Source organism: Scomber scombrus, chromosome 1 (genome assembly GCF_963691925.1).
Source record: "Scomber scombrus chromosome 1, fScoSco1.1, whole genome shotgun sequence".
Taxonomy (NCBI): domain Eukaryota; kingdom Metazoa; phylum Chordata; class Actinopteri; order Scombriformes; family Scombridae; genus Scomber; species Scomber scombrus.
This window is the reverse complement of record NC_084970.1, coordinates 16094598-16110773: the sequence shown is the minus strand read 5'-3', so window position 1 is coordinate 16110773 and position 16176 is coordinate 16094598. Positions and strand designations below refer to the sequence as shown.

At 38.8% G+C, this 16176-nt stretch overlaps 1 pseudogene; it reads left to right on the top strand.

The window, feature by feature from the left end:
* Positions 1–960: 960 nt before the first annotated feature.
* LOC133988904 (globoside alpha-1,3-N-acetylgalactosaminyltransferase 1-like) lies at positions 961–15553 on the top strand (annotated as a pseudogene).
* The last annotated feature ends 623 nt before the right edge of the window (positions 15554–16176 follow it).

Sequence of the window (16176 nt, the reverse complement as noted above, 5' to 3'; positions counted from 1 at the left end):
CCCTGTTCTAAACGGTAGTGGTAGAAAAGTATTCAGGTCCATTACTTAAAATATACTGAATGCACAAGTATATTGTCATGAAATGCCAGCTTTGAATATCATCATTGTAGTAATATCAATGTCGGTGTTTGTTATATCTGATGTTTTTAGCTTATTATTACTGCTGTTTGAATATCAGCTCTCATTATGGAAAGATTTTAGTTTTAAAATATGAAATTACAATAAAACTTCCCCAATGGGACAGATTGAATTACACGGACAGGCAGCTTTACAGTAAAGTTTTATTGTGCTCAAACACAATTGTCAAAAACCTGTGAAAAATAAAGCACTTTCATTAAACAAGAACTCGTGTTTCATTTAATAGATTGCTTTTCTTGCTTCTCAAATCAAACAATATTAATTAGGAGAGGGTCAACATTTTATCGAGAATTTTAAAAAATTCCTTCAAAAACTTCAATGCACATTTTTCACATTTTTTTTATGTACCTTTGTTGCAAAAGGCAGGCAGAAAGTGTGTAAAAAATAATATGTCAAGTTTGCATTTGATGTTCTCCCATGCTTTGGGGTTGAAGTAGACACATTCCAGGTGATGGTCGTGTTTGCACCTGAAAAAGAAATCACACCATCTGTCCGACCATCTGATAGTAGTACTCATGGCTGGTCATCAGTGCATATGTTCCATCAGCCTTGCAGTGTAAGTATGCACAGTCTTTGAAAGTGGCTTTAGTTTGTGTGCACAGTTTCTCTTTCATGTAGGTGGCCAAACTGTTAAGTCTCTCACCCTGGAGCAGATTCTCTTGAAAGATGATGATGTCAGCCGTTGGGCTCGTACTCGATGCCAGGCCTTGCTGTTGCTTTGTCCTCTGGTTTCCATTTCTACTGGCTCTGCATCAGATTGTGTGACAGCCAGGCCATCATAGTAGTATTTTTCAGTGTCATCTAGGACTGTGCAAAACAAACATGGCTGTGGTGGTAGGGGAAGTTGAGGAGCAGTTTCACTGGAAATGGACAGTGGACTCTGAGTTTGGTAACTCAATAGAGAACCCCATCCCGCTCTTGCTACTGATGGCTTCTGCGAAGTGTTGCTGCAAATTCCTCACAAGGTAATGGAAGAGGCACAGGACGATACAAATTAGAGACGATCCTCTCAGTAGAGTGCTGTTTTTTCTAAGGTGGTGCATTAATTATTGTTTTTTTGGAAACTGCCACAGTGCTAACTGCTCTTGGGTTGACACCTAGTGTACTTGATGGAAAATGCCAGGCTTGAGGCAAAGAGGTTTTGATCATACTTGTGGGGACAGATGTATATCCAATTTTGTTGTAGTGGGCAAGAGTGTACAGCAGTCCGATCAGGTGATTGTAATGTCCCAAGCCAGCTTTGCAGGTGCAGGTTGCCTTGCCAATGAATGGCTGTTCAAGGGACAGCTCCACCTGTAAAAATAATCAAATATATTTGAGAACACATTCACATTTAGATAAGTATACCAACTTACTGTTTTAACAGTCTGCTCCAGACCCAAACAATCATGGTAACAGTGAGGATACAGTAACAATATGTAATTAAAGCCGCAAGCGGCGATGGCGGGCCCTCGCTCACCCATGCCACCGCGGGGCCTGAGGAATGGCGGGGCTGTGGCGTGAAGCAGAAAGTGAGAAAAAACCTGGAAGGAGGCAAAAAATGCAATGTTTTGTTCATCCAGTAGGGGGCAGTCACAGGTAGTTCCACATATGGTCTGGTGTGTTCAGGGCGGCCACTCATCAGTCATGTGAAGTTTGGAGTGAATTGGACAAAGCATGAAGGAGTTATGAGAGGTTGATGGTTCATCCACCAGGGGGCAGTAGAGTGTAACAAAACACAAGCGGTTGCGTTCAGGGTGGGACAGTGATTACACATGTGAAGTTTTGTGGAAATCGCACAATGATGATGTAAAATATGGCACTTCCTGTTTCCACTAGGGGGCGACACGAGTGAGATCGCCTATGAGCGAATGGAGACGTTGAGGTCGGCACCCTGGACCTGTGTACCAATTTTCATGATGATACGAGTTCAATAAAGCCATCAAAAAGCCAAACGTATTTTCATGGCGAGGAATTGATGGTCGCCGCGTCGCCACACGGACGCCATTACTCGTAGCTTCACAGTCTTCATAATGTAGCTTCACCAACTGGTTCTGAATGAAGTTGATGGGGCAAAGTATGTAATTTTAATGAATCTTAGTTAACTTCCTGTTACCACCGGGGGGCGCTATGAGTTACGTGGGAAGTTAATATATCGGGACGTTCAGGGCGGAGCCATCATCATGTCCAGCAAGTTTGAAGCTGATTGGATGAAGTATGTGGGCGTGAGAGCCACTCGTATGTACATGGCGAGCACGCCAAAGTTAGTTGAGCCCTGGCAGACACGCCCTTTGACCTACGGATGCGCAGAGCACAACTTAAGCTCAGCTAGGTCTGGAGATGTTGCGTACCTAATTTGAACTTGATCGGGCGAACGCTGTGGGAGGAGTTAATTTTAGGCGGAAAAAATCAAAACCGAAATGGCCGACTTCCTGTTGGGTTGAGGTCATGAGGTCAAGAGGCTTTTTTGCATATGTGGGTATAATACATATGTGTACCGAATTTTGTGAGCATAGGACAAAGTTAGCAAAATTCCCTATGGGTATTTTTGGACTTTGTAGGGGGCGCTATTCCGCCATTCTGCGTCGACCATGTGCAACCACCCAAAAATATCGAATTTCGGATGAGGCCGGACGTCCGTGCAAAAGTATAAGCATTTTCACATTTGGGAAAGGGGCGAAATTGGGGCACGAAATGTCGGAATAATAATAATAATAATAATAATAATAATAATAATTAAAACTGCAAGCAGTGTCGAAGGGCCCTCGAACCCCCCCGGTTTCCCCCCAACTGTAAGCAGTCGCAGGGCTGTCAAAACTGGCATGTAGATGTCTTTGCTCCTGTGCCTTTAAGTGAACATTGTGTGATGGGGTTAATGTCTCCACTAGATGGCAGTCTAAGACCAGAAATGAGTCTGGGTGACTTCTCAGCACAAAGGAATGTGGGTGAAGGGCCAAAAAAGCATCAAGATTGAGCCTTTTTGCCTGGATGGCCGACTTCCTGTTGGACTTAGGCTATGGGTCCAAGAGGCTTTTCTGTGCGTCAGGACATGATACATGTGTTTCCCGAATTTTGTTTGTCTACGTCAATCTGAGTCGAGGGGCTTGATTTTTTAAATTTTCTGGGGGGCGCTATTAATCCATTTTGCGTCAGCCATTTCCGCGATCCTTAAAATATCAAAGTTTTCTCCGGATCGGACATGATTGAAAGTTTTGGTGAGTTTTGGGGCATGTTTAGGTTGTCAAAAAGGCGTACAACTATAATAATAATAAAAATCATCCAGATTGAACATTTTAGCCTGGATGGCCGACTTCCTGTTGGACATAGGGCATGGGTCCAAGAGGCTTTTTCTTGCGTCTGGACATAATACATAGGCCTTGTCGATTTCATTTCGCTATGTTAATGTGGAAGGCGGGGCTTAAACTTTGAAATCTTCCAGGGGGCGCTGTGGAGTCATCTTCTCACTTAAAAATATCAAACTTTGTCAGTAGTCAATATGTGTGACTGTTGACGTATGTGTACAATTTGGTGAGTGTAGGAGTTTGTGAAAATATACAAAATGGATAAAGTCACTAGGGGGCGCTATTCAGCTGTTGTGCCACGCCCAGGGGCAGTTATGGTCTCAAATTAAAGTGCTCCTGAGTGTGAGCCTATGTGGCAAATCTGGTGATTCTGTGAAGACGGGAAAGTCCTCTAAACGCAGAGGGAAAAACGGAAAATTGACGCAGGAAATGCACAATAACTCACTTCCTGTTAGAGCGAAAAATTTGAAAAAAATAATTTGGGGGTTTACCCATGAGTGCTATGAGTCCTGTAAATTTCACGAAGATCAGACAAAGTTTGTGGTCACATGACCTGCTGTTAGGGGGCGCTATGGAGACCCCTTGCCACACCCATCCCCAATGATGTTGAAATTGAAACGGCTTCAACAGGTGTGACATTTTATGTAATGCATGTATTAACATCCGACAATGTATGGAGGAGTTATAAGGAGTTTTTTGTTTATACAAACAAACGACTGCCACGCCCACCTGGTATAACGTAGGAAAAATCTGTCGTCAAGTTTACATCATCAAGGTCTGAGGATGATACAGTTCCAATCTGAAGTCTGTGGAGTCAAAACTGCAGGAGGAGTTTGTTAAAGTACGAGGCCTGGAAATGGGGAAAATGGCGACAAAAATGCACCTGTGATCCAAGATGGCCGACTTCCTGTTGGACTTAGGGTATGGGTCCAAGAGGCTTTTTTGTGCGTCTGGTCATGATATATATGAATCCTAAATTTCGTTCATGTACGTGCATGTAGAAGGCGGGGCTTCAACTTATAATGTTCTAGGGGGCGCTGTAGAGTCAGTTTGGCACTTAAAAGGTTGCGGTCATACCAAAAAATAATATTCGTGAGTCTTGACAAGTGTGTCCAATTTGGTGAGTTTTAGAGTTTGTCAATACATCCTAAGTGGGAAAACGCATTAGGGGGCGCTACTGAGCTGTTGGGGCAAAATGTTGGGCAAATGTGGTATCAGATGAAAGAGCTCATGATTTGAAACCTACGTGGCAGGTTTCATGATTCTGTGAACATCATAAAGTCCTCAAAGCGGTGTTCGAAAAATGAAAATCGGTGCACGCCACGCCGCGTGGGTGACTTCCTGTTTAGTAAAAAAATTCCACAAAATTAATTTCCAAATGATCACCAGATGTGACGTGTGTGCAGAATTTCATGAGTTTTCATGTATGTTCAAGCCGCCAAAAATGCGATTCATTTGGCGGCACTTGATTAATAATAATAATAAGAATCTTGGCAAAAGCAATAGGTCCCTCACTGACTTGTCAGTGCTCGGGCCCTAATAATAAGAATCTTGGCAATAGCAATAGGTCCCTCACTGACTTGTCAGTGCTCGGGCCCTAATAAACATTACAATTTCAATAGGGCTTTCGCCAGGCGACTTGCAGTCGCCGCTCGGGCCCTAATAAACATTACAATTTCAATAGGGCTTTCGCCAGGCGACTTGCAGTCGCCGCTCGGGCCCTAATAATAAACATTACAATTTCAATAGGGCTTTCGCCAGGCGACTTGCAGTCGCCGCTCGGGCCCTAATAATAATAATAATAATAATAAACATTACAATTTCAATATAGCATTTTTCCCCGGGGGTCTTCCATACCACATGATTACTTGATTACTTGATTACTTTGGGGTCACTTGCACTTTGGGGTCACTTGCACGTTGGGGCATGAACGAATTTCAATAGGGCTTTCGCCAGGCGACTTGCAGTCGCCGCTCGGGCCCTAATAATGATGATGATGACTGGGAGGAAAAATTCAGATGTGGACATAAATTAACAGTCCAACATGGAGGGAGTTTGACTGGAAGGTGAAGATGTGTTATTTTAACAACCCATCTATCACCTCAAAATATAGTAATACACCTAGCACCTGTTTCGGATATGTAAGTACCCCTTTCTGTAGCATTGGTCTACAAGGGGAGATGTCAGAGAATTTAAATTATTGTTGTTTGTATCTATGTAAAATATGCTAAGACTTCAGGTATTGTATTTATGTGTATGTGAGTAATGTTGTGTAGATTTGAGAGGACTGTAAACTGAGGTGGGTGTGATTTTATGTGCATCTTCATGTACGTTTTGTCTGTGTGGACTAAAAAAAAAAAGATTCCAAACTGTCTCAATTTGTTATGAGAAACTGATAAAATAATACAGAACACTGCTTTTCTAAGTACTAACAGAAGGGATCTTTGTACTTTGTTAAAAAAACCACAAAATATATTACAGTCCGAGATGATCTGACTCCAAGGTGCTGTTGAAATATGGGGACCTGTCTTTATACTCACATTCCCCTTAAAACTTTACACTTGTGCACCTATAGCTTGTTGTGCTAGTGGACTCAAAGAAAAACAAAAAAACATTCCACAGTGACAGTTTTTAAACCACCAGTTTGCAGTCTCAAACATCATTTTTATGATCGCAATCAAATTCAAAATGTAACTCTAGCACTACAAATGGCCAACGCAGATTACCGAGGAGTCCCACCTCAACCCTCCCTCAGAGCAGCAAACCCATTGTGCTGCATTCTTCTCGAGACCTGTATTTGATCCATATCCCAGCAGGCAACTTACGATGTCCAATGCATTAGATAGTATATTTTACAGATTTAACACAATTAAGAATACATAAAAGTTTCAGGAAAACTGAAGAGAGGCTTAATCGTTCAGTACAACTTTATTTAACAGTTGGTCTCTTGTATTGTTATTCTGTACAGACATCAATTTTTAAGTACAGGCCTGGTTTGTTTACAAATGCAGTGCAGTAGACAAGTAGGTCAATTTCATGGAGGTAAAGAAAGGCCTCATCTTTTCCAAATGGGAACCCAGAGGAAACCCCACCCATATCAACAACCCTGTCGCTACCCGATGTGAGTCACACATGCGCAGTCGTGTCCGCCATCGTCTGCCATCTTGGGCAGCTACTTACGGCAACACCACTTGGACAAACTACTGTTATATGTTGGATAGATTTTTTTCATACATGTTTCAGTAGTTGGATGCGAGTCCGCACAAAGTATAGAAACAAAAGAAGTTCAATACAAGTTTATACATCTGTATGTAACCAGAGAAGTATTTATACACAAGCCGCTACCCAATGTGAGTCTGACCAAGCGGCCAATATGAGTCCCGCATGCGCAGTGTTCATTAGTTTTTTTTTAAATATAATGTTATTAATATATCCTGATCTGAGTTAGCAGCTGATGTGACTGGTACTTTTTTCTTTTTACTTACACTCTATACATATTATTAAAGGCCCTTGAAGGAAGTATTTATGAGTAATGTGAAAAATACAGAGACACACAAACTTTCGTCTGGTGACGTGTGTAATGACTGACAGCTCTACACTCCCTCTGCTGGGGCCCTGCAGTAAGTACGACAACACTACTGCTGTTAGATTAACATTATCTATCTATCTATAAATGACAGGAACGTCTGCCTGCCTCAAACGTGACAGGTGTCTTGCTACGGGCAAGAGAAAGTGCAGTGCCAAGTTTGACGTTGTTTGGATAAGAAATGTAATAGATATAGATAAATATATGGGTAAAAGAAGCATAGGACCAGAGTTAGAGAGGCTATAAGGCAGTGGAGCTTTGGCAGCTAAAATGTGAAATACACTTCAGACCCTCAAAAAAATGGATGAAACTGAAAACACTTTGAATAGCCCAGGCTACTTTGCAGACATCCCAACCTGCAAAAAGTCATTTAGGGGTGGTCCGTTCTCTCACACGCGCTGCATTAATTGTCGCACACACACACGCGCAGTCACTCTCTAGCGCACTCTTGCTTGCACGCTCCAGATTCCGGGAGATTGGATCTCATTTGCGGGCTTCAAGGAGCCGCTATCAATATGCGGGAGAGTTGGGATGTCTGACTTTGTAGTAAAAACACACGCAAAAACCGATTTTGCACGGGCACTGCACTAGTACACATAAAACACTCACATCGGGTAGCGACTCACATCGGGTAATGACAAACCCCTATGAAGGCAAACTGACATACCATACATTCCTTCACCAGCTTTTCTGTTTCTTCTGATGTAAATGCTGTCAGTCTAAGTACACAGATCAGAGAGAATATGCAAAACAAAAAACTACTTTTAACTAGATTAACAGGAAGTCACAACATTAAAAGCATTTAGTAGTAATGTATACGGTGGTTCTTAAAATTATGTGAACCCTTGTGGAATGGTGTTCTGTTTTTTGTTTTGTCTCAATGTGTCTGTGTACAGATTCACCAATGATGCTGAACGTCAACAAAAAAGCATTTTTGGCCCTTGGAATGCCGCAAACATTATTTGATTAAGATTAATTGTATCATATATGTGGACACCCTGGATAAGGCTAATTCTTGTGTTTTAGGGTGAACTGCCCCTCATAAACACATAAAACAAAACACGCTTCCTAACCCAGCAGAACATACTCTGACTGGACAGCCAAATATTTAATTTATGAAAATAAAGTAAACCTACTGCCCAGGTCCTGAAACCTCTAAATTAGAGCCTCAGATGAATTAACATTATTTTACACACGGCTGACAACTGACGGCTTGAACAGGGATTCCCCCCAGAGAAACACCTCATCAGGAGGGATTCCTACCTGATGTTTTGACCAGCCCTAACTGATGGAGAAAAAGATCATAACAATATAAAGTCACCTGAAGACCATAATGCATGCATGCACTATAATACATTCGTTTGATGTAGTTATTAGAAATGTCCTGTATCTTGTGCTAGTTTGTTTTTCATGTCAGTTTTATATATATGTGTGTGTGTGTGTGTGTGTGTGTACATATATATACACACACACACTGTGTCCAGCAAACTTCTTGGACCTCTTTCAGGTGGTTCCACTGAAGAGCTTTTGAGGACACAGGTCAGGCTTGGCTTGAATCTTTCCAAAAACAAAAAATCAGCTCATACTTGCTCCACACAATCGTTACAATCTAACTTTACATGAATGTTTTATATTGCACGTTATTTTAGCAACCATGTCACGGTCTTCTCAATTATCCACAGGGTTTAAAATTAGCACCCACCATTCACCAAATGAGTGTAAAAATATGTTTTGGCGAATAAGATAATTAGGTCACTCGCCATTGGCAATTGGCTTATTTACAACCACATTGCTAACAACATGAGCTGCAACATCTGTCGTAGGTTTTCAACAAACCAAACATGTTCATTTGTTATCGGAACAAGTACTATGAAAGTAGAGTCTATTAAAGACTGCTATGAACGACCCGTCTGTGTAACCGTGCGCATGTGTGTAACTGTGTGTGCGGAAGTGTGTCTGAGATTATATAAAATGATGATGACATTTAAGCCATCAGCGAATGTATATGAATGAATGCACTGAAGTGCACTTGCTGATGTATGTATGATGTATCAGTTAACCTTTTAAAATAGAAACCTGGACCATGCTCTGCCCAGCACTCCCTTGGATTCTTCTCTAAACTTTTTGAAATTTTGTAAGAACTTGAATGATTTTGGAAGGTGTAAATGATTTGCATGTAAGTATAACTGAAAGGCCCAAAATTATTATTACTATACTAAATACATATACCAGATTATATCACTATACCAAGTTGAGTCTGTACATTAGGCATACGAAGAACTACAGAGAAGTATTCCTAGATATAGGCTACAGAGGCACATGTACAGCTATATATATATATATTAAAAAACTATAAATGCCAGAATGATACATAATCATAACAATCATACCATGTCGCCCCTTTCAAAATCCGCAACTGCATGAATAAATATGGTGTTGAGGTCATAAAGGGAGATAAAATAAAATGACTTGTAAAGCTGTTGATGATTAACCAGGAAGTTATATGTTTATCACCCATTTACAATGTTCTTTGGAAGTTTGATAATAAGGAAACGGTTTGCTGCTGGACCGGCTGGGTTTATACAAGCTCAACATGTCTAACAGGTCACAGTCACAAAAAATGTGATGGACCTTAAATGTGTCTCAGAAGAGAACAAGTTGCACCAGTGACCTAACTTTTTCCTGAGGTACTGGGAAGATGCTGCATACATTTGGTAGTTTGGTGACTCACTAAGAGCCAAAGTAGGAGGAGGATTGAAGGAGGTGGTACTTTAACAATACCATAGTTCTTTACCAAGAATTGTACAAGTGGGTGAAGATCATTGCTTGTCTTACTACCGGGTTTTATTATTCTGAATGTAACGTCTCATTGCAAGTATCAGAAGAAGTGGGAGTGTGGTATATTATATTGTTGCCTTAAAGATTCAAATGAAACTAATCCATTTCTATTTAGACATTGCCTTTGGAGAAAATATGATAACGATTATTGTATTAATGAAATATTATATGTATGATATGCTTCATCTTCTATGTACTAAAAAAACAGAAAATTAAGAGGTTGAAAATTTAAATGAGTGTAAAAAGATAGCAGAGTAAGATAAATTAATCAGATAAAGTAAATTTAAACTTATTTTTTCAACTGAAAAAACAAACAAACAAAACACTTTCAATTTGTTTCCCCCAAATGACTGCAGGTTTTAGATTTTTAATTATTCACAAAAAATATTTATGTATTTTTAATGTCTGATAACCTTTTATTAAATTTTTGTCACATTTATCTTGCATGTTTATTGGTACAAAAATGCCTTTTACCAAATGTATCAAATATGGTTCATGTCATCACACCTACATTTGCAAGTAGAAATGCTAATCTACAGTATACTATTACCTTAAATATTATACAGTATATACACAGTGTATACAGTGTGGTCCAATGAGAGCAGTTCACTCTCTGTTCTATGGCCACCCTTTGTACACAGGACAGTAATGGGGAAGCCATAAATCGGCCGTTAGAAAAAAAAAAAACTATCTGATAAAGTTCCTTGTGAGTGGAGCCACACATTTAAAGGCATTTTTCACTTTTTTTTTTTTCCTTTTTTTTTTTTTTACACCAAACTCTGTTTTTCAGATCTGGTAAAACAATGAGTTTACCTTAACTGTAAAAGATACAAGATATATTGGGTTTTTTCCCCACTAGAAGTGCTTTATAAATGAATTCAAAAACATATATTGTAACATCAAAGCTATTCTGTTTTATATTATTGGCCTGTACAAAACGATATGACAAGCTGGTAACTTCCACTGAATTACTTTTCTCTGGATAACGCATACCTGTGTGTCTTCACAGAGCTATCTATGTCTACTCAAGAAGTCCCATCTCATCCTTCAGGTAAGATCTAAATCAGGTTTCTGTGAGATTAAACAGAGCATCAATTAACCTTTCAGTGAAGGAGCTAAACCAACTGAACCAGCAGCCCAAGAGAGTATATGAATACCAGAGACTGGAGTAATAAAAAACGTTTTAAATGAAAATGCACACTGTGTAAGGTACTCATTAATCCTTCCAAACCACTCCAGGAAGTTTCAGTGTAGCAGTTTTTTTGAAACCTTACAGTTTTTTCATTATTTTGTCATCAATTTTATTAATACTATCCTGTCATAGTATTAATACATTTTGTGTGTTTCTGTTTTAAGTTTTTGCTCACCATGTGAGGAGAAACCTGAGCCAAAACAGTGCTGGGACAGCGACAGTTGGAGGATTGGAGACCTAAAAATGCAAACTGGGTGAGAATCCAGTTTTGTTTTGACTGAAAGAGAGCAACAGCAGGTTGACATACACATTGTGTACCACACTGTACATTTACACTAGCTATGTTTTCATCCATTCATAAGCATCACAAAACCAAACGCTTTCTGGTATGCACACAGCACAGTCCATATGAGGACTTGCTTCACAACACAAATTTCCCTCTATTATGCTTGTACCTGGTCTAAATGTATGCTGGGATAGGTGTCAGACCAACTAATCCCTGATCAGGAATGAACAGATGGATAGTATAATGTTAAAAGACATATTACTTTTCAAGATGCTCTGTAAAATATTTTTGCTGTTCTTTTTCAGACTGAAATATGCTCAGCCAAGCACACAGAAAGGGTAAGATATTCAAATGAGATTACATATTATTTTGCTGTGTAAAATGTATATAGAAACCATTTATTTAAATAATGGATCTTAGGCATCTCACTTTGGCAACACTGTAGCAATTCAATGGAGCGTTTTCTTCAAAGTTTTCTGCATCTGTGATTTTGTGTCTGAGAAATGCATCTGTGAAATTTCCCTTTTGGTAAAAACGGACATTGAACTGGACGGACATTACGATTAACATACAGTATGTTATTGCTGCGTTAATCGACATCCCAGTCAGTCCAAAAAACGCTACTTAACACCCAACAGATATGATCATTTAAGAGTGACTTGCTCTAATTACAAGGATCTATTATTAGATGTCAAAGGGTGCAAAGTGACATCAAGTGGTGTGTCTGTTTACTTTTATGCAAATGTACCATGGCCTGGCTCCATCTAAAGGTTACAAATTGTATTTACCATCACCTCTAAAACTTAATAATTAACACATTATATGTTGTTTGTTTAATCTGCTCATCAACCGACGTCTGAAAGCAGCTGTTATGCACAATATATTAAGGCACAGTATACTGATTATAACTGAGGGGGAAAAACAGCTGAAAGTTGCAATAATAAAACTTAAATGCTGTAAGATCTCTGGATGAATCCATAATCTGTTTGTTTTCCTCAGACGTACTGATGTGAACTCAGTGACAAACTGGAATGCTCCTCTGGTCTGGGAGGGAACCTTTGATCCAGTGGTCATTGATGCAATCTATAAGAAAATGGACCCAAGAGTTGCTGTGGTGGTGTTTGCAGTTGGCAAGTAGGTACACAACATATTCTGACAGCATACTAGGAGGGTGAGGTTGTCCTGACCCTCTGCTACGAGTTGAAATCTTGCAAATGTAGTGCTACTTTACATAAATGTTGGATGTCATAATCTATATTGTATTATTTGTGTTGTACTGTGTTGTGTTTCACTTACTGAAAATCTTTCCCTCCATCTGTACAGATACACCCGTTTCCTTAAGGGTTTCCTGGAGTCAGGTGAAAAGTACTTTCTTGTTGGCTTCAGGGTCACTTACTACATCTTCACAGACAACAGGTCTAATGTTCCCAAAGTGAGTTACTCTTCATTGTTACAATGAAATGTTGTTTTGTCTGTGTGATTACACCACTGAATATGTAACCATTAACTGTAAATGCTACAAAATAATGTTTCTACACTGTTCATACCACAGCGAGTACAGAACAGGGATTGTTTATTTTATCAGTTCCTGTCTTTTCATGCTTTGACAATTCAAAATGTCTGCTGGGAAAATTCTCCATAGAGGGCCAGGGGGGAACAGGCACATGTAATGCAGACATTTTTAAAGTTTTATAGCTCTATAACAAAATGATACAACAGCCCCTGTGAGCTGGGTTGTGGGGAAAGGCCTGCAAGGTCTGATAGCCACTTCTTCCTATCACCTTCATTGCTGTGTGCACCAGATGGGCGAGTTTAGTAGTTTGAACTGCTGCTCTTATTTATGACTGCATCTGTACCTATATTTATTTATCTATTACTGCCATTTTTATATTGTCTTTTTTTTACCCTTTGTGTATCTTATGTGTCTCATTGTTTGCTGGTTTATGTTTATTGTCTGTTTCTGTTTTTATGCGTTGTTAGCCACAGAGATCACACAGTTTTGTTGTACTGCTGTGCAATGACAATATAGGCATTGAACTGAAATGAATTGAAACAGTGATTGTTGGGGTCTCAGGATCTACAGTAAATAACTAATTGTCATCAAACAGAAAACAGTAGTATTTAGGAGTATGTCTATATTTAAACTCATTTACATTTTTTTATATATTAAGTAAGTGGTAAAGTATAATAATATAAACTTGTTGTAAGTTCCATTTTTTCCTAGGTCCAGTGTTCTCCATGTTTTAGATTATACTTCTCTGACTTTGGTGTTTTACAATTCACACAGTGTTTTTGCACATTTGTTTGGCATCTTGATTTTGTAAAAAAAAAAACAAACAACTCACCTTTCCTACAAACCAGTAGCCATACAAAAAATGTTTAAATTGTATTTAAAAGTATTATATCATATTGAAAGTAAAAAAAGTGAAATGTTAAGGCAGACTACAGATTCAGGATGCTTACACCATGTAGTGGACAGATGGGGAAATAAATACAAATGTACATTTCTTTATCTCACAAAATTTTATGTGACGAGTCTTAAAGATTCAGATGAACAGTGTGCACATTATGAACAGTCATCCTCCATGTTATTATGTACATTAAATCCTGTTTCAACTACAAATATGTCAACTGAATATGGCAAGAAATTATTGAAACTTATTTTTCAGATGACTACAGTTACAATTTGTATGTACTGTAATTGACTGTAACTAGAATATACTATTTGTAATTCATTTTTTAAATGTTTGACTGGTCAGATTGAACTGGGTGAGGGCCGCAAGATCTCAGTCGTCACTGTCCCTAGTGCCAACCGCTGGCAGGATGTAGTACTTGGCAGGATGAAATGGACTACCATCACCATTGACAAACAGGTAATAGGTGAAACCTCACAAAACATACCATACACAAAATAACAGCTGATGCTTTAAAGACTTTGCTGCTGAATTTTTACTGTTTAGTCAAATTACTAAAAAAGACTAATGAACAGTCAGCCAGTCTTAGAAATAAATGTGCTGTGATAATTGTTTATGGTTCATGTTGTTTAATCACACATCTTTTAAACATTTTAGTCTCCCCATAATACATTTATTCTGACATCTCATCTTTCAGATCCGTAATGAGGCAGATTATCTTTTTATGATGGACATTGATAGTGTCTTCCACAACCGCGTTGGGGCTGAGTCGCTCAGCCAGCTGTCTGCTGTGCTTCACCGTGGCTACTACAAGGTTTTACTCTTTTTCCTATTCATCTAAAATTAATGTAAGTCTAATCTTACAAATAATGTAATGTGATGGGTTTTTTTTTGTAACATTGTATGTTTTCCTATAATATGTGTTTTTCTGTTTTTTCAACTATTCTGTGATTGTTTCTAAGTCAATATTCTTTTTAATTCCATACTTTTTCCAATGGTTATTTTCCTCAGACTACTCATAGGGATAAGTTTCCATATGAACGTCGGCCCACATCCAAGGCTTACATTCCTGCTGGTGAAGGAGACTACTATTACACTGCCGCTGTCTGGGGTGGATATCTGGAGGAAATGTACAAGCTAGTCAAGTAACCAAAACCTAATTATCTTTTAAGTTACATTCATGAGTTTTCAAAATTAAGTGGAAATGCATAATAAACATTGGAAAAAATAAAAACAATACAATTTTTTAATTTTAAAGTTTTGTTACTTTCATTATTGTGTTGTCTCATTTCCACTTTTTTTATTTGGTCAGATATTGTTACATGCAGTCGGAGGAGGACACCAAGAATAATATTGAAGCTGCGTGGCAGGAAGAGAGTCACCTCAACAAGTAAAGTATCACCATTAATTCACAAGTGTTCAAAGCTTTCTACACCAGTTTGTTTATCTGTTGTTATCCAGTGTGTTTTTTTATTGTTTGTACTATCGTTAATATAAAGTTTGAAGAGAATCCAATCATCACTTTCTGTGTATTTAAAGTCTTTCGCTGCCAGTATTGTTTCTTTAAAATGCCTTACTTGATTAGCCTTCATTAAGTTGTTAAGATTTAACATTTACATCTTTTCTACAGTATACACCTCAACATGTCGGCCTGTCTCTCTGTCATGCAGGTACCTGCTGTACAACAAACCAACCAAGGTGCTGTCTCCAGAGTACCTGTGGTCAGACTATGATCAGATACCGTCAGACATCAAAGTCGTCAGAATCTCCCAGCTGGTCAAGAATTATGCGGAAGTCCGACCCAATGGTGGACAGTGATGTCAAGTCAATAATATTAAGGATATTGTGTGTTGTATTCCATTAACTGGAAATGTAAACAGATTAAAACAGACTGACTCCTCAAATGCGGAAGTGTGATGTCACTGTATACACCCAGGCAGCCATTATTACACTAGTCAGTAACTCAACAAAGACATTTTATGTTCTTAAAAGGTGCAAAGTTCAAAATCAGTAGGCAGGTACTTCCCTGTGTTGGCTGATCATTCTGGGTAAATCTCACTTCCACACATTTAAATGGTCTGTCTCTAAATCAAGGCATCATATGGTTTTGAAAAGATCTGTGGCTAAACCAAGCTCATATGTGGTTTAATGTATTTCTCAATTTTTTTCATTAACTGCTTCTAATACACACTCATATGTTAAAATGGTATTTTCAACTGAACACTATTAAAATGACCAGATAGGCTATGATTAGTGCACTGCTCACTGTTTCTTTTTTTTAATTTACAGAATATTTTAATGTTACGGTTAATGCCAATACTTTTCGTTTTGTTCGTCATACTTCAGGAAGCAAATCCAACTACGTAACAAAGTTTGCTAAGGAGACACAGTGCTGAGATGGCAGAAACAATCTCACAGACAATGGAGAGATATGACTATGA